We start from the raw sequence: 8,307 nt of genomic DNA, 5'->3' as shown, positions 1-8,307 counted from the left end.
TCTGCTGCTTTGCTTAATATATAGTGTTTCCTTTATCCCTCCTACCTCAATGCCCCACTCATATTTCAGGCTGGGACCTACTGCTAATTTAGAGCTCTCTTTCCTCCTTTTGCCAACTTGTATTATGAATTTACTTTTGCCACCCAGCTTAGTGTATCCCAAGGTTCTCTTTACCAGGCCATAGTCGCAGAGCTCCAGGGAAAAGCAACCTGGTCTCAACTCTCCAGACAGAGGAGAACAGAAGCTCCATATCCACGCATGCTGCAAATGGCTTTTTCCAGTCTACCTGAATCATTACCAGCTAGAAGCAGTGGTCATTGGGACTTGGACATGAGCTGCAAAGTATAGAATGGTGACAACAATTCCAGTGCCATGCGGACTTTTCCTGTGGGGAAATTTCCTGGACTCCTGCTCCCTGTGACAGCTCCTAACAGACTGAACTGTGGTGGGTTGCATTTTTCAGGGATTTGGCATGGTGATGGGGCTAACTTGGACTTGGGGAACATGTTAAGGACACTACACTTTTAGGGATTCTTGCTGTATTGGCCAAGAGTTTGCTTATAGGCTTTTAATCACTATAAAAAAAAATAGAGGACTGGATGAAGAAGATGGGGCACATATACACCATGGTATATTATTCAGCTAGGAGAAATGGTGACATCGGATCACTTATAGAGGAATGGTGGAGTGTTGGTAGCATTGTGCAGGGTGAAATAAGTGAATCAGAAAAAAACAGGAACTGCAGGATTCCATACATTGGTGGGACATAAAAGCGAGACTAAGAGGCATGGACAGGAGTGTGGTGGCTATGGGGGTGGAGGGAGGGAAGGAGGGAAAGGGGGAGGGGGAGGGGTACAGAGAGAACTGGATGGAGGGTGGCGGAGGATGATCTCTCTTCAGGTGATGGGTATGCAACAGAACTAAATGACAAGATAACCTGGAAATGTTTTCTTTGAATGTATGTACCCTGATTTATTGATGTCACCCCATTAAAATAAAAATTTATTTATAAAAAAAACAACAACAATTTCACAATTTTAGTGAAAGGTTTTAACAAAAATTTCTCAATACCTGAAAAACTTAATGAAGATATAAATTTTAGCTACACAATTAACAAGCTTTACTTGACTTAAATAGAACACTGTCCCAGCAAGAGCAAAATACACATTATTTTTCAAATTATTAAAATTGATATATACTCCCTAAGTCTTAATAATTGAAAACCACTATATAGTGTTAAAACTAACAAGAAAATTAGAAAATCCCAACATTATGAAAAATTATAAATAAAATTCAAAATAGTATTAGGTAAGTGAAAACATTTAAATGAGAAATAGAAATAGGAGATGACGTCAGAGTAATGGCAGAGTAGGAAGCGATACCGATAAATCTCCCCCAAAACTCAACAAGATCTTCAACCAGAAACAGAAAAACCTATACTTGGAGCCTCCAGATGCTTCACAATACAACCGAAGGTATGGTCGAGTGAAAAATTGGCTAAATATATAACCAAATCCTGAAGGAAATAGGGAGTAAGAAATGCTCCGCCTTCCTCACTAACCTAAACAGGGCGGCTTTCTCTGGTAACTGTGAATATAGAAACTGAGGCGGGCAAAGGGGGTGAATACATCCAGGCCGCGCACAAAAGGCCGAACCAGGCTGTTGCTCGGAGATCCTAGCGGAGGAAAAACTGTTCCTGTGGCAAGCCGGGCAATACAAGCTAACACTCGCGCCAAACCCAAACAAAGAAAGACAAGCGGGGCAGCCATTTTACCCGGTCTCCTGGTTGGTGCGCAGTTAGTGGGCGAGAGATCTCTTCCTAAGCCCCAGAAGTGGGTGTCCGTGTTGCCCCACAGAGAGGCAGGGTCAGAGGCCTTTCTGTGGGCCGAAAGCAGAATCTCTGGGTAGCCCCAGCGCCCTGGGAAAGCCGCGCACGGGAGGGAGCGAGAACTAATTCCAACGGTGGAAATTTTCCGTGCTGGTGAGGGTTTCACTCAGGGAAATGCGGCTGGCCTCATATCCTGGTGTGCGCGCACAGATAGGTAGTGAGCGATTCCTCCGAGTGCCTCGGCAGGGCGCGCCCGTGTTATCGCACAGAGGGGCAGAGTCAGGGGCCTTTGTGTGGGCCAAAGCGGAATCTCGGGCCGCCCCAGTGCCTTGCAAAAGCCGCGCACGGGGACGGAGCGAGAGCGAATTCCAGCGCTGCAAATTTCCATGCGGTTGGGGGTTTCACTCAGAGCGTGAGACTACTGGCCCAATATCCTGGTCTGTGCGCGCAGATAGTGAATGAGAGTTTCCTCCAAGCACCCCGGAAGTGTGTGCCCGCCTGTGTTACCGGACAGAGTGGCAGAGCCAGAGGTCTTTGAGTGGGCGGAAAGCCCGCCTGATTATGCTAGCAGCTCTGACTGACTGAGCCTTACCCAGAGCCCTGTGCTGAGTGGAAATAGAGTGGGGAGTTGCCAGCTCTTTGAACCTGTTACTATCCAGGCAGAGGCAGCAACAACCCCATAGCTGGATTATCAGGCTACTAATTGAGGAAGGAAAGACTAGGAGAAAGGCTCCAGGAACACGGACTCTCTCACTGTTGGAGCCTATGAAAGCTAATGAGCCTTGACTCCCAACGAGACTAAAACATAATATATGACATTGCCATAGAGACTTATCAACTGCAAACCTCTACCTGAGCGTGCCAAAGGGGCAGAACCTGGGGTACAGAGTCACCGACCAGGAAGAGGGAGAGAAAAGAAAATACAAGAAGATAACCTCTCAAAATCAAGAATAATCTGCAGACTTTATAACCTATCCCATTTTATTATATTTGTTCGTTTGTTTCTCTTATCTTCATTCTTGATACTTTTTTTCCTCCTCCAATTTGGCCGATTAACTCTCTGCCGGTCTTACTCTCTCCTCTCCTTGAACTACACTACCCATAAGTGTTACATCTCCCATTATCTTTTTTCTCCTCTTCCTCTCTCTCTATGAGGGTTGCACTCCAAAACCCTTAACTCTCTCTCTCTCCTTTCTTTCTTCTTCTTTTACTGGTTCCCTCTTTTTTTCTCTCTCTCTCTTTCTTTTCTCCCTCTATATTAGTTTGTTCCTTTCTCCTTTACATCTCCTCTCATTCAAACCTCAATAACAAACAAATTATCTTATCTGGGACTCAAACTTATGTTTGTGGCATTTTGGGGGTTTTTTACTTCACCTTTTTAACTCACTAGCAGTGCTCCCATCCCTGGCTCTCCATTTTATCTAGTTCTTGTTCCACTAAATACAATAGTATTTTTTTAATTTGTCCCCCCATTTTTCTGTTCTCTTATTCCTCTCATCATAACTCTTAGACAATACCAACACCTAAAAGCAAATCATTTTATTCTTGACCCAAATTTTTTCCTTATTTGCTTCTTGTGGGTCCATACCGCCCCCCCTTTTTTTTTTCTTTTTTTTTCTTTTTTTTTTTTTTTGGCCCCTTTATTACTTTTCCCCAATTCAGGACCTCCATCACAGGCATTGTTTGTTATAATTCACAGTTCACCACAAGATTTTCTCAAGAAAAAGGGGAGAGGAGAGGAAAAAAGGAGGGGGGGAATAATTTCCTTTTTTTAAAAATTATTATTTTATTTTTCTTTATTTCATTATTAATTTTTTTTAAAAAAAAACAACTCTTTTTGATTTTTTATTTTTTTTAACTTTTTATTCTTTATTAAATCTCATTAATACTATCAACAAAACCACCCTCAGATGCCATTAAGGAAGAGAAAATCGAATATCATGGATACAAAAGAAAGAGAGGTAACACAGCTAGATGAGGAAAAATCTATGGAGAAAAAAATTAATATATTGGAAACATTGGAGCTAAATGACAGAGAATTCAAGATAGAAATCCTAAAAATCCTCCGAGATATACAAGAAAACACAGAAAGGCAATTTAGGGAGCTCAGAAAACAACTCAATGAACACAAAGAATATATGTCCAAAGAAAATGAAACTATAAAAACAAATCAAACAGAGATGAAAAACTCAATTCACGAGCTGAAAAACAAAGTAACAAGCTTAGCTAATAGAACAGGTCAGATAGAAGAGAGGATTAGTGAAATAGAAGACAAGCAACTTGAGGCACAACAGAGAGAAGAAGAAAGAGACTCAAAAATTAAAAAAAATGAGATAGCCCTACAAGAATTATCTGACTCCATCAAAAAGAATAACATAAGAATAATAGGTATATCAGAGGGAGAAGAGAGAGAAAATGGAATGGAGAACATACTCAAACAAATAATAGATGAGAACTTCCCAAGCCTGTGGAAAGAACTAAAGCCTCAAATTCAAGAAGCAAACAGAACACCGAGTTTTCTTAACCCCAACAAACCTACTCCAAGGCATATCATAATGAAATTGACACAAACCAACAGCAAAGAAAAAATTCTCAAGGCAGCCAGGGAAAAGAAGAATACAACATATAAAGGAAGGCCCATTAGATTATCATCAGATTTCTCAGCAGAAACTCTACAAGCTAGAAGAGAGTGGACCCCAATATTTGAAGTCCTGAAAGAGAGAAACTTTCAGCCATGAATACTATACCCATCAAAGCTATCCTTCAAATACGAAGGAGAAATAAAAACATTCACAGAGACAGAAAAGATGAGGGAATTTATCATCAGAAAACCCCCACTCCAGGAATTACTAAAGGGGGTTCTCCAATCAGATACAAAGAACAAAAAAAAAAACAGAGTCACAAGTAAAAGCTCCAAGAAGAACACAATAAAACCAAATTTAAACTGTGACAACAACAAAAAGAAAGAGGGGGAGAAGATGGAGATTAACAGTAGCAAAGGACAATGGAGTGCAAAAGTACTCACAAAATAGTTCGCTACAATGAACAGGGTAGGGACCCTTTTCATTACTCAAAGGTAACCACCATTGAAAAAACCACCACAGAAGCACATGAGATAAAAAAGATAGCAACAGAGGAAAGATGTATGGAATACAACCAAATAAAAACAAAAGATAGAAAAACGAAAGAGAAAGATCAAACAAGACACAAAACTAACAGAAAGCAAGATATAAAATGGCAATAGGGAACTCACAAGTATCAATAATTACACTAAATGTAAAAGGATTAAACTCACCAATAAAAAGGCACAGAGTAGCAGAATGGATTAAAAAAGAAAATCCAACTATATGCTGCCTACAGGAAACTCATCTAAGTAACAAGGATAAAAACAAATTCAAAGTGAAAGGCTGGAAAACAATACTCCAAGCAAATAACATCCAAAAAAAAGCAGGTGTAGCAATACTCATATCAGATAATGCTGACTACAAGACAGGAAAAGTTCTCAGAGATAAAAATGGCCATTTCATAATGGCTAAGGGGACACTGAATCAAGAAGACATAACAATTCTTAATATATATGCACCAAACCAAGGAGCACCAAAATATATAAGACAGCTACTTATTGACCTTAAAACAAAAACTGACAAAAATACAATCATACTTGGAGACCTCAATACACCGCTGACGGCTTTAGATCGGTCATCCAAACAGAGAATCAACAAAGACATAGTGGCCTTAAACAAAACACTAGAGCACCTGGATATGATAGACATCTACAGGACATTTCATCCCAAAGTGACTGAGTATACATTTTTCTCCAGTGTACATGGATCATTCTCAAGAATTGACCATATGTTGGGCCACAAAAACAACATCAGCATATTCAGAAAAATTGAAGTTGTACCAAGCATATTTTCTGATCATAAAGCCTTGAAACTAGAATTCAACTGCAAAAAAGAGGAAAAAAATCCCACAAAAATGTGGAAACTAAACAACATACTTTTAAAAAATGAATGGGTCAAAGAAGAAATAAGTACAGAGATCAAAAGATTTATACAGACTAATGAAAATGACAATACGACATATCAGAATCTATGGGATGCAGCAAAAGCAGTGATAAGAGGGAAGTTCATATCACTTCAGGCAATATATGAACAAACAAGAGAGAGCCCAAGTGAACCACTTAACTTCCCACCTTAAGGAACTAGAAAAAGAAGAACAAAGACAACCCAAAACCAGCTGAAGAAAGGAGATAATAAAAATCAGAGCAGAAATAAATGAATTAGAGAACAGAAAAAGTATAGAAAAAATTAATAGAACAAGGAGCTGGTTCTTTGAAAAGATCAACAAAATTGACAAACCCTTGGCAAGACTTACCAAGGAAAAAAGAGAAAGAACTCATATAAACAAAATCCAAAATGAAAGAGGAGAAATCACCACGGACACCGTAGATATACAAAGAATTATTGTAGAATACTATGAAAAACTTTATGCCACTAAATTCAACAACCTAGAAGAAATGGATAAATTCCTAGAACAATACAACCTTCCTAGACTGAGTCAAGAAGAAGCAGAAAGCCTAAACAGACCTATCAGTAGAGAAGAAATAGAAAAAACCATTAAAAACCTCCCCAAAAATAAAAGTCCAGGCCCTGACGGCTATACCAGCGAATTTTATCAAACATTCAAAGAAGACTTGGTTCCTATTCTACTCAAAGTCTTCCAAAAAATTGAAGAAGAAGCAATACTTCCAAACACATTTTATGAGGCCAACATAACCCTCATACCAAAACCAGGCAAGGATGGCACAAAAAAAGAAAACTACAGACCAATATCTCTAATGAATACAGATGCTAAAATACTAAACAAAATACTAGCAAATCGAATACAACAACATATTAAAAAAATAATACATCATGATCAAGTGGGATTTATCCCAGAATCTCAAGGATGGTTCAACATACGTAAAACGGTTAATGTAATACACCATATCAAAAAAACAAAGAACAAAAACCACATGATCCTATCAATAGATGCAGAAAAAGCTTTCGATATAATACAACACAATTTTATGTTTAAGACTCTCAACAAAATGGGTATAGAAGGAAAATATCTCAACATGATAAAAGCCATATATGATAAACCATCAGCTAACATCATATTAAATGGCACTAAACTGAAGGCTTTCCCCCTTAAATCAGGAACAAGACAGGGTTGTCCACTCTCTCCACTCTTATTTAATGTGGTACTAGAGGTTCTAGCCAGAGCAATCAGACAAGACAAAGAAATAAAAGGCATCCATATCGGAAAAGAAGAAGTAAAGGTATCACTTTTTGCAGATGATATGATCCTATACATCGAAAACCCCAAAGAATCCACAAAAATACTACTAGAAACAATAAGCCAATACAGTAAGGTCGCAGGATACAAAATTAACATTCAGAAGTCAATAGCCTTTCTATATGCCAACAATGAAACAACTGAGAAGGAACTCAAAAGAATAATCCACTTCACGATTGCAACAAAAAAAATAAAATACTTAGGAATAAACATAACAAAGAATGTAAAGGACTTATATAATGAAAACTATAAACCATTGTTAAGGGAAATCAAAAAAGATATAATGAGATGGAAGAATATACCTTGTTCTTGGCTAGGAAGAATAAATATAATCAAGATGGCTATATTACCCAAAGCAATATACAAATTCAATGCAATTCCCATGAAACTTCCAATGACGTTTTTTAAAGAAATAGAGCAAAAAATCATCAGATTTATATGGAACTATAAAAAACCCCGAATAGCCAAAGCAATCCTAAAGAAAAAGAATGAAGCTGGGGGCATTACAATACCTGACTTCAAACTCTATTATAGGGCCACGACAATCAAAACAGCATGGTATTGGCAGAAAAATAGACACTCAGACCAATGGAACAGAATAGAAAGTCCAGAAATAAAACCACATATATATAGTCAAATAATTTTTGATAAAGGGGCCAACAACACACAATGGAGAAAAGAAAGCCTCTTCAATAAATGGTGCTGGGAAAACTGGAAAGCCACATGCAAAAGAATGAAACTGGACTACAGTCTCTCTCCCTGTACAAAAATTAACTCAAAATGGATCAAAGATCTAAACATAAGACCTGAAACAATTAAGTACATAGAAGAAGACATAGGTACTCAACTCATGGACCTGGGTTTTAAAGAGCATTTTATGAATTTGACTCCAATGGCAAGAGAAGTGAAGGCAAAAATTAATGAATGGGACTACATCAGACTAAGAAGGTTTTGCTCAGCAAGAGAAACTGATAAAATAAACAGAAAGCCAACTAAATGGGAAATGATATTTTCAAACAACAGCTCAGATAAGGGCCTAATATCCAAAATATACAAAGAACTCATAAAACTCAACAACAAACAAACAAACAATCCCATAAAAAAATGGGAAGAGGATATGAACAGACACTTCTCCCAGG

The sequence above is a fragment of the Saccopteryx bilineata genome, chromosome 6 (genome assembly GCF_036850765.1).
Source record: "Saccopteryx bilineata isolate mSacBil1 chromosome 6, mSacBil1_pri_phased_curated, whole genome shotgun sequence".
Lineage (NCBI taxonomy): Eukaryota > Metazoa > Chordata > Mammalia > Chiroptera > Emballonuridae > Saccopteryx > Saccopteryx bilineata.
Note: the sequence above shows the minus strand (reverse complement) of the source record.